This window comes from Protopterus annectens, chromosome 3.part1 (genome assembly GCF_019279795.1).
Source record: "Protopterus annectens isolate FY-2018-M chromosome 3.part1, PAN1.0, whole genome shotgun sequence".
Taxonomy (NCBI): Eukaryota; Metazoa; Chordata; order Ceratodontiformes; family Protopteridae; genus Protopterus; species Protopterus annectens.
In genome coordinates, this window is record NC_056732.1 from 308,200,566 (window position 1) to 308,213,763 (window position 13,198).

The window sequence follows — 13,198 nt, forward strand, 5'->3', positions numbered from 1 at the left end:
TATATATATATATATATATATATATATATATAAAACTTTTTAAACAAAATTGCACAAGGAGTGACAGATTTGTGCTTTGCTTAACTAAGTGTATGGGCATGCGCAGTGGCATTTTTGGCTTGTTTGCGCATTGCTAAGGAGTGCGCTAATGGGCAGCACATTGCTTACACCAGAGACTTATTGTTCCATAAACTGACTCCAGTCCACAGCTACCTGTACTCTAGGCTGGGATTATGATATGATTTGAAACACTCAAAGCTGGAACTACCTTTATACTCAGGGCCATAATTTAATCTACAGTTTTAGTCAGTGTGTGCTGTATGTCATAGTCACCTTTCTATCTGTCTTTCAAATCGCATATGCTTAATTTTTGATATATTTACCAGCATATTATACTCCTATGACCAAATGTCAATTTAGTCAAGTTATTTTACCAGACATGTCCCATCAGTAACACATGTAATCAGTATACCCAGTTTCAAGTCATCTGCAAACAGACTGTAGAACAACTCAAATGAAATGAATAGGTCTAAAGAGAAATCTGAACAAGTTTGGGCATAGGACAGAGCCCTGTGGGACACCCTAGCTGTAACCAATTATTCCACTTGTCCAATTGCTGTATGATACTTGCCATGTTCTATATGTAAGCTATGCAGGTATACATCTTATCAAGAGTGCATCAGTACCTAGTTGTTCTAGTTTATTAATTAATGTTTTGTGTATGGCCCTGACAAATTTCTATAGATTACAGCTCAGCATGATGTTTCAGTCATTGCTGTTATTATATTGTCATAGTACATCGTGTTGCAGGTGGAACTTAGATCTATTTTCAACATATGCTTGTTGACATATGGTTTCAAGTCCCAACCTTTACAATTCTGATACTGACTAATCCAATATTCCCTATCACTTTTTAAATAGGTCTTGGATATGTGGCACAGATGCAAATATGTAAGTGATATGTGCAATATGTTATACTAGTATAGCACACACACAGTCACAGTTTGTAAAATAATACATATTGCTCCTTAACATGCCAAATAACTGGATATCTCCAGATTAGAACCCTGAAAGCCATCACACAAGCTACCTGCCTTAGTCCTTTGAGACACAGAGGCTGCTTGATAGACAAGGGATCATTCATCACATCATCACCTGCATAAATATGTACTTTGCTATTCTCAGTTAACTAGCTTTTAATATGCAAGTTCAAATTATACATTACTGTCCTGATGCTGTGTGGCATACTAACTTTGTGAAATGCTTATACAGTGTAGATGATTTATTGTTATGGCAGTTACAAGAGGACACTGCTGTTTTGATGAGTGCGTGAACAAAAGCCCATTTTCTGCTAGGACACAGTAGTCTGTCATTTGACCTCACTTTCTAACATGTCCTTTGAATGAAGTATCAGTAATCTGTTGCAGTAGAACTGCATGAATATTCCATGTATGAGGCCTACCACCTACAAATGGTGACATGACAGTGGAATGGTTGTCTGTAGTTCCACGTGGATGTAACTTCTGTCCAAATAGCCCAGTATAGTTGTCTGCATAATTTACCCATTTTATAGCTACAATGACATAGCATAACAATCCACTATACTACTGTGTAAGTTATGGACTTATGTTCCAAGTACAGCAGTTGACAGAACTGTAGTTCAGGGCTGATTATGTCTGATGAGAGCAGTACACAGCCAATACATGGATAGGCAGAGGATGTGTGATTTGGCTGGCATCAATTTTCATATCTGTATGTGAGTGAGAGTAAGGTGTTAGTCCCTAGGTCCCTAGGTTGTCAGTAAATATGCTATGCGTTGTCTCTTAGCCAAAGTCAGGGCATATTGAGCATGCCTATGCCTGCCTACAGGGACATTAGCAGGGGGTTCCTCCTCTGAGTACTCCTGTGACTGTGGCTGTGGTGACCTAGGCACTGGTGGGGGGGGCTGTGTATCCCTTCCCTTTGCTGATCCTGCTGCAGCTGTTTCCACAAGATCAGACTGTGTAGCATAGCACATACTGTGAATATATGTGCATATGTGGCTGGAATATTCTGCAGAGCTACACCAGATATATAGAAGCACTGGGACCGTGACTTCAGAACCCCAAACACACACTCTATGATGTTCCTAGTTTGTGCATTTGCCTCATTGCCGCATTCTTCTGTGGGTGTGTGTGCATTTCTGATGGGTGTCATCATCCATGGTTCCAGGAAGTTGCTTGCCAGCATCCCAGTAAATGGCCCTGTAGGATGTCTCCCTAGAAAACATCCAGTACAGTTGTGATGTGCGCTAGATATGGGAGTTGTGATTGCCAAGGTTGCCAACACACACTTTCAAGATAATCCTCTGGGCATTGCACATGACTTGGCAGTTGATGGAGTGGGATCCCTTGCGTTTAATGTAAATTCTACCTTGCTTGCCAGTTGGTAGCTTTATGTGTACATCAGTGCAAATTATGGCACGCAGTACTTCAGGGTAGTGTGCTACACAGTAGAATTGTTGCATATTGCTGGCCATCACCTCAGGGTCTAGCAGAAAAAATATGTGCTCACTGGCATGTGGGAACATAGCATCCAGGAACTGGTGGAGCATCCTGGATGCAGATGCCTGTGACACCCCCATCATGTCCCCAGTTGGTCTTTGAAAGGTACCTGTAGCTAGTATCCTAAGGGCTACACATACCTTAGTTTCCACTGGGATGAGTTCCCCTGTGTTAGCATTGGCTCTGAGTTGAGGATGGCAGAGCTCACTGAGCTCTTGTAATATGTCCCTGTCAACCCTGTAGTGCTCTACAATCTTCAATGCATGTAATTTCTGGAAGGTTACCCTGGGCTTGAACACTCTTCTCCTTCTTGGCATAGGCCTATTGTCACTAGCACCAGCAGCACTGACTTCAGCATCTAGTACATACAGATGTAGAAAGCTGAAGCAGCCCCTAGCATTATCTCAGCTAAATTTTCCAAGTCTCTACTCCAATGGTTCAGAGTATTGAGGGAAAATCAGAATGTAGGGTGTATACATACTTTATACAGTTCTGCTGTAGGTCCACCATGTGGAGTTGGCTAATTATGATGCAGTTCACCTGCCTAGGATGTAATTGATCTGATTTAAAGACCCTACTTAAGTGTGTGGCATAGTGCTGAGCACATTGTTGCCCAGCATAGCTTATACAGAAATATATTATTAATTGAATATATCTGGTTTTCCTTGATAAATGCCTATGTCATCACTGTTGTGGGTAGTCTGCCTATGCAAACCTGCTCAGCTATGCAATGTGCCACACAAACATATGCGCTGAACAGTAAAACAGCCTAAAAGTAACACAGTGGGGATATCAAAACCATGTAGGAACCTACTGAATGGGATTTGTGGACACTGCTGCTCCTTTCAGCAATTCAGCAAAGGAACCTCATTTGCATACACATTCATGCTGACACTGTTGCTCCTTTCAGCAATTCAGCAAAGGAACCTCATTTGCAAACACATTCATGCTGACAGTCTGGAAACTACACAGTTCTTAGCCATTTAAGTTAGGTAACAGCACGGATGCACCATTGTACAGACCCGATGCAGGGTCCTACATTACATTTGTGTAAAGTATATTATATAAGGTATTTTATTTTTTTCTTCTGTTAAGCATGTTTGCACAATGTGATGCATAGTGCAAACATGCCAAAATTATTAAAAAAAATTATTACGAATTTTAAATATACCCTTCCTTTTACAAACATCCCCAATGTTTGTTTTGCAAATGTAGTATGTGATCTACTATTTTCAGGGTAGTTATGTCCGTATTTGTGGACTTTTACATCCCATTCTGTTTGTGTAGACCCCTGTACATGGAAAATTTCCATGTACACTATGACCGTGTACACAGAGGCTATATGGATGCCTTTCACCTTGTTGGATCACTCCACCTGCCTCATTTGCATAATATCCACCCGCTTAAGCAGAAATTTGCATTGCACAGAAGTTTCCCTGTTTCCACATGCTTGCACACAGCTAAGCAACATTTACGGAATCTAAAATTGTTGGCACTCATGTGTACATAGTGGCGTGATGCGTATATGAAAAGAAAATCATGTAGGCTTACTGAATTTCCACCTCTGTCTTTCCTTTTCTTTCTGTCTCAGTATAAGTGAGCACCACCCTTTCACTTTCCTTTTCTTCTTTATGGTATTCTCCCTCTGTCTCAGAGTGAGTGAATGCCCACTCTCAGTTTCTTTTTCATTTCTAGGTTCCCAGTTACTATCCCTCTGTAACAGATTTGTCTTCATACTACTTTTTCCATCTAGTACCTTTTGCCCAGATTCTTCCCCTTTCTTAAGTTTCTGTATTACACTATCAGAAATTATTTCCTCCTATTTACTACATTAGTGAAGTTTTTCTTATTTTTAAAACTTTCTTCCTCAACATAGATGCTCCTAGTGTATATTGGGCAAATAGTTTTCATGGAATATTAGTATTCCATTACAATGTGTTGTCTCACAGTGTGCAGAGCAGCACTACTGTTAGAGTTTACTGAGAAAATCTATGGGACTCAATAAACTCTGTGTAAGTTTTGCATAGAGCCTACATGCAGTGTATTTGTTTAGATGATACTGTGCATCACACGGCATCATGCAGCCTCGCGCAGTGAATATTAATGATGTTCAGCATGCATAAGCAAGGTTTTGTGGCTCGCCCCAGTGTTGCTGGCCATGAAACATGTATAGTGAGTGTGAATTGTTCAACACAACCTCTTAGTGTCAGTAATGCGGTCAATTACTAAACTAATGGGGGACAAAGGGAAAGCATGCATTTTCTGAAGGATATAAAATACAGAACAGAAATGTATGTCATTATATATTTAATTCAGTCTTCAATGATTTCACAATAAACCACACATTTTACAAGGAGCTGGCCAAAACTATGATGCAAATATCTGGACATTCTGCAAAACTGTAGACATTCTCCTCTTTGTGTCTTAATTTCTTCTTTTTTTTCTTTTTTTTATCTTTTTGGCCAGTGTTTGTCCAATGAGCTGCTTGGCATAAAGATAAAAAGCTATGCTCACCTGGTTTGCACAAACTGCAGCACTACACAAGTGAGAACCTTACATTAATACTAAGATAGCAGATATCATCTTACTAATCTCATGGCAGCAGGTGTTAAGTGTAGTTGTGGAGTGCAGATGGTCCAGGGTTCTAGTACAGGGTGTACAAATTTTGTTTTACTGTTGTGAGATTGCAGATTATAGCAATGAAGTGCAACATATGCAACTGTTTTCTCAACCTTCTTGTGGTAATACCTGTAAGTGTAGAACTGTATATATGGTACATTTGACTTGCAGATTTACACAAGTACCTGTATACCTAATATTCTAGAAATTGTATTGTTTGCCACTGTTGTGTATCACTAAACATCACACAAACATGGTGCCCGGCAGTGCGCACCCTTGCCTACCATGTTTGCGTGATGGTAAGTGATGCGCAACATTTGCAAATGTTGCAAAACCAAAATGTGCACACTCTCAGTAAGAGTGAGACATGCAATAGGTGGGAAAACAGCATCATATAAAATGCAATTGGTGGGAAATGCTCATTGTGCATTGAGCTTGAACTATGGCAAGCATGTCAGGAGTTGCTGGAGAGGGTGTGTGATTTTGGGTGCAGGGTTGGGATGTCTAGGAGTCTAACATTTTGTTGGACACCTAGTTAAGAAGCATGGGCCCTGGATGCTGTAGTGGGACTATTCAGGTTCAGAATATAAATCTGAAGCCTGGAATAGTGTTGTCAGTGCCTTAATCAGTACTACAGGTATGCCCTGCACTGGTGAGCAATGCAGACATCATTTTGATGACCTCCGAAGGAGGAAGCAGGATACCCTTGACCTAGATTGGGGAATTTTGGGCAGGGACACCTCACAGATACGTAAGTATCGATTTCTGTGAGTAATTTTAAGCATTAAAAGCTGAATATGGTCAAGACTGATATTCATAATGGTGTTATGTTCTGTTTTATCCACAGCTGCTGAAAAGAGAGCCTTGAATGTTCAGTCCCATGTGCACGTGTAGTAAGGATGTGAGAAGCATGTGGTATGTATGCATCAGAACAGTACTAGCTAAATAAAATAATAATAATAATCATTTGTATAGTAATTTCATAGCAATAAAACTCAAGGACTGTTTAGTTGGTATTTAATACAGTTGTATCAAATTGAGCATGCATATCCCAGCTGTAAAAGAAACTATGCATGTTTTAGTCTGTAGCACAAATAAATGGTGCCATATTCTCAAATAACAGTGAGCATGTATCTCTAAACTGTAAAATGAAAGTATGCATGCAGTAGACTGTAGAACAAAAGAATGGTACATTATTTTAGCGTAGTCATCGATTGTGGGTTCAAAAACCACAATTCCTAAATATACAATGCTCTTTGGTTTTCATCATTGTTGGAATGTAACTTCATACCTCATTGGTGGAATGTAACTTCATACCTCTATACCAGTGGCACAAATGACTTTTTGTAAACTGTAATCAGTATAATTGGAACACGCATTTGTGCAATGTATGCGCACATCAAGGATTGGTGGCTACAATCTGTAAAATAGTGTGCCTCTGTTATCATCTGGGTAGTCTTAAAAGTAAGGAAGAAACTAGTGAGGAGTTTGTAGCGTTAAAAGTAAAGGTAACAGAATAGAGTCAAATAACTGTATCATTGCTTTGTATGTCACATATGAAGTTACTAATTTTCTCGCTTTCTTTTTCTCTCACCTCAACCCTTTTTTCTCTTTTTTTTATTTTTTGTTTTCACACAACACAGCAGGGTAGCACTCCCCCATGGGAGCCATCTGCCCCAACTCCACTGGTTACAGCACCACTGCCCAGCACAATTGGTGCAGAGCCTGGTAGCACCCCTCTGCCTCCCCTGCACTACTTGGCCCTTCAGGTAGTTTTGCTGCAGAGGATAGGCTTGTGTCTCCCCTCTGGGAGCAGTGGCAGTGTTAGTGAGTTTATCACCCTTGATGAACTACCAGGGATGGTGTGTAGGATTGTGCACAGCACTGTTGGTGCAAGCCTACACCTGATGGAGTGCCTGCTTTCCATCCTTGTGCAGAGCACCTGTAGGAGGCACAGATGTCAAGCACTGCAGCCAGTGGCACAGTGAGGTGACATTGATGAAAGTCCACTGAGTGTGGACTAGATTTTAACTGACAACCTCCTCAACATGCAAGGGACCAGGCTTTCCCACCCTCTCCCCATCCATGGTGTTTGCCCACCTCATGTGTCCTTCACCGTCCCTATCTATTGTCTTGTTTGTCTTGTCTATTTGCAATTGCTTCTTCAAATGCCCAACTTACCTCATCCAGAAATTCCTACAGCCCTTCCCAACATTCCTCTCTCTATCTCAAAAAAAATGGCACCTCTCCCACAAAAAAAAAAAATATCCCATCCATAGCTCTCCATTTTGCGCACGAGTATTCATGACACACACAATTCTCTCCAATTCTCTATACAACAGATTGTGTTGTGGTCACCCCTCTCTTTGGAGCTGACAGTCCAAATTTAGCAAAATTTGTGCATATATGTTAATGTTTTATTCTGGGAAAAATGAATAACTGTGGTTCTTTCCTGCATCCTTCCTGCACATTCCTGCCTTGCTTTCACTTTGCTCTTCCCCCTTTATTATACTTTCTGTAATAGTGGCAGCACTGTTAATTGTTTAGCATATATTGCAACATAGTGCAGGTATTAATGTATGCCTGTGTTTCTCCCATTTTATCACTGATGATCATGACAGAGGGAGTGTGGGCCCTGTGCCATCTGATGCCAGTGTCTCATCAGACACTGATGATGATGGTGGTGTAACTAAGGCACAGTTGGGGGTGCAGAGGTTGAATCTAACACAGAGGTTGACATCCAGCCACCCTCTTGTTTTTCCCTGGACACAGCCAGTAGGCCTACACCTACCCAGCCCATTGAACCCACAGATATAGGACAGCTGGAGGGTGATAGCATTGGGCAGGGAAGTGTGGCTACCACCGCTTCAGTACCTGAGTCTGGCTGTAGCCAAAATGTTGGTGAAATGCCATGCAAGAGGGTTGATAGGGGTGCTCAGAGGGGGCCTGCTGTCCCTCCTCCACCTGCTGCAGGTATCTCTTCCCGTGTCACACAATGTATGTTTAGGGCTGTCATGGAGGCAGAAGCATGTTCAGAAAGATGCTCCAGACAAATGGTTAGGGTTGTGGATGTGGCACAATCTGACATGCCTGACTGTCTCCATCATGTCACTGATTCCCTGGATCAGATGAAAGACATGTTAGAATGAGGGGTGTCTGTGATGGACCAATGGGTGTCTGTCATGGAATGAGCAGTATCTGTGATGGAATGTCTGTTGGAAGTGGAACGGCATCCTCATGGGAGTAGGTCAGCCACAGCATCTGCTGATAGCCAAAGTGACCATTCCCGATCACACTCCCATAGTGGCAGTACTTTCACTGGTCCATCAGTGAGTGTGCTGCCTACATGCAGACATGGTAGGCAATGGGGTCATGGTTCTTGGTAATCCTGTGAAGGAAGCATGTCCAGCAGAAATCAGCCATGCTCAGGTAGCAGTACTCTATCTGACCTTGGGCATGGAGGTGCCAGTGCAACTCCTGGTAGAGCCAGTTATCATAGTTGGGGGCGACAACGATGAACTGCCACCTCTACCATGCATGGCTCACACCTGTCCAACATACCAAGATGTAGAGCTAGAACTGATCTTGGCTGTGTTCACGCAGACTCTCACACACCGCTTTCACATGGAGGACCCCTAGGGACACACACACCGCCTGCCTGCTTCCCTTTCTTCCTCACACACACTTGCCAAATGTTTGTGTCACCCTAGGCCTCTTGCCCCCACCCTCACCCCCCCAGCACCTTGTCCAAATGATAACTGTGCCATATCCATTTTTTCTCTTTTGGATTCAGGGATAAAAACATCTTTGTGTCTGATGCACGGGGTACATAGCTACATTAGTGCCTAGTATATCTGCATTTGTGTTGTTGAACTGATAATTGTACCTGTCAGTTACATTTGCCTTGCCAAATTATACAGTGGATAGAAAAATCATGACTGTAATTTCTAGTGTATTCTTTTGTAAGGGTTGTGAAGTTAGGAACTGCAATGTGTGTCATTACTTTATAACCTTTCTCTTTAATGTTTTCCAGTACATACGTATGGTGCACATCATAAGGCACACCATCACATTGAGATCTCAGGATTGTATGACAGCATGTAGTCAAATTCATCAGAACAGTAATACAGTATAATGCACTCTTTTGCATGAACCTCACCAGACACATGCAGCAGCTGGACAGACCACAGGGCATTCTCATCAAGATAACACAGGGCCTACTAACCATGACATGTTGTATGTGGATAGATTAAAATTCATGTCACTGTCATCTGTCTGGTATTGCATTACAATGTAACTGTTAGTCTAAGCGTATTACTTTTGGTTCGAGCACTTAGTTTAAGCTCTTCAGGCCAGTTGTCTTACATTAAGAAGGTTTGTAGTCTACACTCTTGTGGGAGGAGAGGGTAGCCTCTGCCCTTCTGAGCTGGAAATTGCTGGTTGAATGCTTATTGTGGCTGTTTTTTTTTAAGTCTCTTTGTTATAGTTTAAGCACTTGGCCTCCAAACCAGTTATTTTACATTAGGATGGTTTGTGGTATAGACTGTTTTGGTGGGGGGGGGGGTAGCCTACACCCTTCTAAGCTGGGGATTGCTGGTTGAAGGCTTATTGTGCTTGCTATTCTGAAAATGTCTTAGTTCTGGTTTAAGCACTTGGGTTTCAGAACACTTATTTCACACTAGGAAGGCTTGTTGTCTGCACTCTTGTTGGAGTATTCTACTAAATTGCTGCTTTATTTAAACTGTTTGTTCTTCTGTTGTGATTTTCTGCACTTTGGATTTCTAGTACTTCTGCATTTTATCGCATAGGCTCAATTCAGGCTTCCTGAATCTAGACTGTTTGGTATCATTGGAGCACTAAACCAGCTCTCTTGCATTAAGAAGTTCCCCCCTTTGCACCCTTCTGACAGAACTGTGCAGCCAAGAGCCTATCTGAGTTGAGGATTGCTGGAATAAGGCTCACTGTTGGCTTTTCTCTTTGTTTACTTTTTTATAGTTTAACTTTGCTTGTATTCCAGTGTTGTTTTTTTTTTGGGGGGGGGGGTTGCACTCAGTTTACCATATCTGCTCAGAACTAGCATTGCTGCCCTGTAAGCAACTCAGTTGTGCATTGTGAAAGATTGACACATTTTTGTAACCCTAGCCTTCCATAGAATAGACACATTTTGTTAGCCTTACACCAATATGTGGTCCATCTAGCCCACTCCCCACTAGTTACTACATTATATACCTTCCATAATGGATGGAGAGTTTCCCACCATTTCTCCAGGCAACCTGATTTACATGGGCATCCTCAGGCAACAGAGCAATTGCCTCATGTATACTGACAACCAGTTACTGCTAGAAAAAACTGCTACAACACGTGAGAGCTGTATATATACTATGAATTTGGAATCAACTATCTCACATAACAACAAACCAGATATCATACATGTTGTCAGCGCACACAATTTACCACTTGCATATAAAAAAACTCACAAGACATAAACCCACACACATGGAGGTACTCATTAAAAACCTAACTAAAGATCAGAAATCTCCCAAGCACAAACCTACTGCACACAGTGCAGACCAAGCAGAATCCACTACGCATAAGAATGCACACACCAGTGTCTCAGCCAATAAGCCCCTCGGGCAAAATACCTCAAAACCAAATTTCTTGCTCCTACTCCATAGTGAGTCACACAGATGTCCACCTCACTAAGCTGGACAAGGAGAGCTGCCCATCAGCTGCCAGGGTCCATCAGATCATGCACACACTCAAGTCTAGCAAACGAAAACAGTCCTTGAACCGAATAAGGAATCAGATGCAAAAACCAGAGAATACAAGATAAAGAAAAATAATCTGGTTCCACACAGCAGTGAAAATCAATATGTCCTTTATTGTAGTAGGTAAGCACTTTCTTGGAATAACATCCGTTTCATCAGACCAACAAAGATAGAATAGCAGTTACATTTTTAAACACTAAAACATCCAATCAAAAATCAGATAAAATGTGCATCATAGCTAAAAGCCATGTGATAAAATACATCTGTAGAATCTATAGATCGTTAAAAAATTGAATAAAACAGACTAAATGAACAATATGTACTTAAAACTGGTAAATACAATAGTAAAAAAATAATAAAAGATGGACTATTGAAATATACATGATAAAATATTAAAAGAGAGATCAATGCTTTAATGGCTGTGCTTTAAGGAAGGGTTTCAGGAAACTCTAAAAGGGAAGGGTCAACTTTGTGCCAAACTAGGAGTGGGCAGTAACATTCATACTGACCCTGAGGACATGGCCAACCTGCTACCAGATAATTTGGGGCAAACTTTACTCCCCTGTCCCCACCAGACATACCCTAAAGAATACCTGTCACCATTCCTCTACCTGGTAATGTCCTATGAACCTAAGGTGATGTCTGCCTGGGCTCCAGGCCAGTGTCTGATTCTGCCCCTGCTCAGATGGTTGTATGTGCAATAGTCTGATATTGCTGATGCATGCTGGTATAAAAGGATCTCTGTAATGTCAAGTACCATCACACACACGCACACACGCACACACACACACACACACACACACACACACACACACACACACACACACACACACACACACACACACACTTGATTGCTGTGAGAACAGAACCCCTACCTATCTAAGTACACAGACTATAGAGGTTTGAGCTGTCAACAAACAAAAATGTGTTGTCTACTTCTACCAGAACCAATAAAAGGATGCTTAAATGTGGACATTGTCCACAATGTAAATACATTTTTGTGGGATAGATTTTACAACTTCGGGCTAATCATTATAAACTTGATCACTACATACATGTGATTGCAACTCTGATATGGTTGTGTTTATTGTTTTTTAATGACTACTGTCACTTTTATTATATAGGGAAAATTGAAAGACAGCTAAAACAGTGCATTTATGAGCACATGTATGATATTAGAACATTAAATGAGAACAATGCTTTGTATAAGCATAAGCTTTCTTGTTAAGAGCACAATATTTCTATTGTTTGTGTTGGAAAAGATATTTCCTGAATATTAGGGGTGGCCAATGGGAATTGCAGCTTTAACAGGCTGAATTAAAATGGCAACTTAGATTAGAAGCTAATAAGTTGCCAGGTTTTAAATGTCGCTATTTCTAATAATAGCATTCTCAAGATACGAACCTGAAAATTGTAATATTTAACATTTACATTTTTATAATATATATATATATATATATTTGTAACAATTATTTGATAAGTTTCATTCCTGTGTCTTTAATTGTTTTTTATATCCTGTTTAATTGTTAGGAACTGGTGATTTGCTTGCTTTAGTCATGTGTTTGAGTTATTTAATTATATAAAGTGCTGGTTTTAATTGTTGGTTTTAATTGCTTAAATGTTCTGATGAAATTCCTAGCTTTTTGTTGATGTACTGTGCATGCGTATGGGACTTATTGTACGTTCCCACGCTTACACAGTATATCAGTACTTTGGAAAGCAAGCAATGGAGAAATGAAGATCTCTGTTGCTTTTTTTTTTTAATGTGAAATCCAGACAGTTTAGAGGTACAAGAGAGACAGCGCAAAAATACAAAGAGAATCAGGCTGTTTCTTTACTTTTGCATAACGTACCTGAGTTTCTTTGTATTTTCTCTGCCCTCCATATGTACGTCTGTACCTGTTAGCTCAGGAAAACTGCAAAGCCTTAAGTAAGGTGCATAAAGATTCCTATTGTAAATGTTGCTTTTATAAACTTAGAAAGCTGCTAGAATAACAGTATTTATGCTATCGGGTATTGACATCCATAGAGTAGCATATATTAATAGAAGAAAGTCCGGTCATACTTCAACGGCCAGAGTTTTTTTATTGATATATGATTGATTTTACAAGGGGCATGCTGGCTGGGCTGACCAATCAGCACATACATTTTTGCTTACTAACAAGCTACCATTATATAATTTCCAGTATGTGTGTGTGTGTGTGTGTGTGTGTGTGTGTGTGTGTGTGTGTGTGTGTGCATGTGTGTGTATATATATATATATATATA